The 3,578-nt window shown below is 31.1% G+C and overlaps 1 protein-coding gene and 1 non-coding gene across 3 annotated transcripts in view; both read left to right on the plus strand.

The window, feature by feature from the left end:
* CADM2 (cell adhesion molecule 2) overlaps positions 1 to 3,578 on the plus strand; it is a 974,765-nt gene that overhangs the window by 109,055 nt on the left and 862,132 nt on the right. The window lies entirely within an intron of this gene.
* On the plus strand, positions 1,715 to 1,821 carry LOC112474515. The gene has a single exon (XR_003044376.1). It is a non-coding gene; the product is annotated as a U6 spliceosomal RNA (small nuclear RNA).

Here is a 3,578-nt window from a genome sequence, read left to right on the forward strand (position 1 = left end):
GGAGGGTGGGGGGGTGAAAAGACCATTTCCAGAATATGATAGTAATTTTGAAAGAAATTATATATTTCTTTCTGTTATTATGATTGTTGTTCTATTTGTTCAGGGTTCTAAGTTTTGAAATAAGCATAACATTTAACATGTTTTACTCCTTATGGAAAAGAAAATTAGATGGGTTTCTTTTAACGAACAAATAGCATTACTTAGCTAAGTGTGGCTTGTCCACATACAGAAAGTATACTTAGAATCAGGAATTTAAAGCAATGTTAGAAGTGAATCTTGGGAGAAAATGTCACATTAGATAATAGCAAGCTAATTCTCTCAAAATTCAACTCAAGTATTGAATTAAAATTTAATAATTTTTGAGAGTTTATTACATACCAGCAGTATTTTTCCATATACTCTATTAGATAACCACACAGAAACATTGTTAAGTGTAATCATATGAGAAAGCATATTAGAATTGACTTTAATTCCCGTGATAACAGAGAAGGCAGAATATATTATTTAATTAATGTGAAAAAATAAAAGAAAGTATGACATGGTATATCTTCTAGAAGAAAAAAGCTAAGATTTTCATCTATTATAACAAATGTACCACTCTGGTGGGGATATCGATAATGGGGGGGGTGGGCGACAATGCTTATATGGGTACAGAGAGGAAATGGGAAATCTTTGTACCTTCCCCTCAATTTTTCTGTGAACTTTAAACTGCTTTAAAAAGTAGTCTTAATTAAAATAATAATAATAATAATAATAATAATAATAATAACAAAGAACAAGAAGAGAAGTCTGAGAAATTGTAACAGACTAGAGGAGCCTAAGATTATGTGATGACTAAACATAATATGATATCATAGATGGAATCCTGGAACATAAAAAGGATGTCAGGGAAACACTAACGAAATGTGAATAATTTATTGAGTTTAGCTAATAATGTATCAATATTAGTTTGCTATTTGTGACACTATTACAATGACATAAGATGTTGACAATAGGGAGAACTGGATACAGGGTATTTGAGAATCTCTTTAGGATCTTTGAAACTGCTGTAAATCTAAAACTATACTAATATAAAAAAAGGTATTTAATATATATGAAAAGTCAAGATTCCCTAGGTGAAAAAATGTTTAAGTAATTACTATGTGGCAAATACTTTTCTGACACTATGGATCTCATTTAATCTTCACATAAATCTTATGGAAAAGTTGTATTACTATCCTTCCAAATTAGAGAAAATTAAGATACTATACAGTTAATTAACTTGTTCATATTAGTGATGCAGCCAGAATTTTGTTGTTGCTATTGTTAGTTCATACAATTCCTTTTATTCATATTTGTCGAAGCAATAAATCAGACATTTTTTACAGTAATTTCTGTCCAAGTGGCTGACCATAAGAAACTCCAACACTACACTCATCTGAAGGGCACTGCCATTCTCATCTACTTTATAGTATTTAAGGACAGTCAGCTTAATCTTCTTTCTCTCATGCTGATTCTTTCTGAGAGTGGTATTAAGACTTTTTTCTTAGCAGCCAGGATTTTAAATTAGGAAATTTGTTTCTAGGAAGTGAGCTATTAACCACCTAACTACAAAAAAGAAAGAAAAATCTGTTGAAAGGGATTTCAATAGATCCAATCATTAATAGATCCAACAATTTTAATATATATATTCTATATGTTTTATTTAAAATGGACCAATCAAAACTCCTTGGGAGTGCTTATTTCAGCAGCACATATACTAAAATTGGAATGATACAGGGAAGATTAGCATGTCTCCTGCACAAGAATGACACGCAAATTTGTGAAGCATTCCATATTTTTATTTTACTTATATGAGGAATCTTAGGAACAAAAAGAACAAAGTAATCAAAAACAGACTCACAGTCTACAACCATGCCACCCTGAACAAGCCCAATCCCATCTGATCTCGGAAGCTAAGCAGGGTCAGGCCTGGTTAGTACTTGGATGGGAGACCACCAAGACCAGATGCTGTAGCCGTAAAAGATAAGGGATTGTAAACTGACAAGGTCCTTGTAATCTGTGAGGTCAACCAAGGGTGGCCTCGCCTAAAGAAAAAAAAAAAAAAATACAGACTCACAAATATAGAGGGCAATCTGGTGATGGCCAGATGGGAGGGTGGTTGGGGGGCTGGAAGAAAAGGGTAAAGGGTTAAAGAAATACAAATTAGATAGTTGATAGATAGTCACGAGGATGGGGAGCAGGGCATAGAGAATGCAGTTAGCATTAATGTAATGGCTAGGTGAAGAGCCAGAAGAGAGAAAGAGAAATCAGGGAGATCATTTTATAAACTATATAAATGTCTAACTGATGTACTGTATACTTGAAACTAATAATAAAATTAAATTTAAAAAATTCCTTGAGAAATCAACTCTAAGACTCTTAATATTACTTCTATTTATGGAAGTTAGAGTATCTAAGAATCGTTAATAGATCCAAGAGTTCCTTACCTAGAGGTTATCCATTGCATCTGGCCATGGTCAAAATTAATTAAAAAGAGTTGCCATGTGTTCAGTAATTACTAGTTGAGGTTCATTCGCAATATCCCTGTATTGTGAAGCATTTTATTATAATAGAAACTTCTTTTTTTGGAAAAAGTAACTAAGGATCTAATCATATTAAATACTTATAAGCTCTCAGTTTGACTGCTAAAAATTATGTTTGGCGACAAATGTTGTTTCCAGAAATCTTATTTTTTCATATAACCCTTCTATAACTATTCTGTTCAGGTACTAATTTGTTTAGTCTTTGTTTCTTTTCGTGTGCACTGTTGACCTAACAGTCATGGGTGTTTCATTTTAACATGGTAATGACTATACATTTGTAAATCAAACTGTAAAATCTCTATTGATTTATTTTACAAGTATATATTAGTTATTATTTCTTTTATGCACCCCTAGGTCTCCTATGTAAAATTATCTAATGATGTCTTATTATTTTTTATTTTAAAGATATTTTAAAAGACATTCCTCAAGTAAAAGTAAGATTAAATATTTAATTCGGTTCTGACACAAAATTGTGTAATTTTCTTTTTTCGCAAATTGCTATGCTGTAGTAGGGTTAATATAAAAGCCACTTATTATCTAATGGAAGTTAATAGTAAGCAAAATTACATATGAAATACCATTCTTTAGTAAAGCATAATTAAGCTATTTAATATCACATAATGTGTGTTTCACTAATTTGTAGAGTAAACCTAATAAACTTCATGGTTGGTGCACACAAATGCACCAAGAAAAATAATTACCTTTACAACTTTTTCTCCATTGACTGTTTAATTTTTTAAATGCACATTTATGTGCATCATTTTTTTTGTGTGTGAAATATGTATGGAAATATGGTTCCTATTTAGGAAGGGATAAATGCCTGTTAGCTATTCTCCAAGCAATTTAGATCTTTATTCCCCTATCTTTCTTTAAATGATCCTATTTTTAAAAGTTGTATTGTAGAAAGGGAAAGATCAGAAAATTCATATTTAGTAGTCAACCAATAACAATTTCTTTGTGGTTTTTGTATATCTGAGAAAACAAATCATATTGAACTACATGGCATTAATACAA

This window comes from Pteropus alecto, unplaced genomic scaffold, assembly GCF_000325575.1.
Source record: "Pteropus alecto unplaced genomic scaffold, ASM32557v1 scaffold239, whole genome shotgun sequence".
NCBI lineage: Eukaryota > Metazoa > Chordata > Mammalia > Chiroptera > Pteropodidae > Pteropus > Pteropus alecto.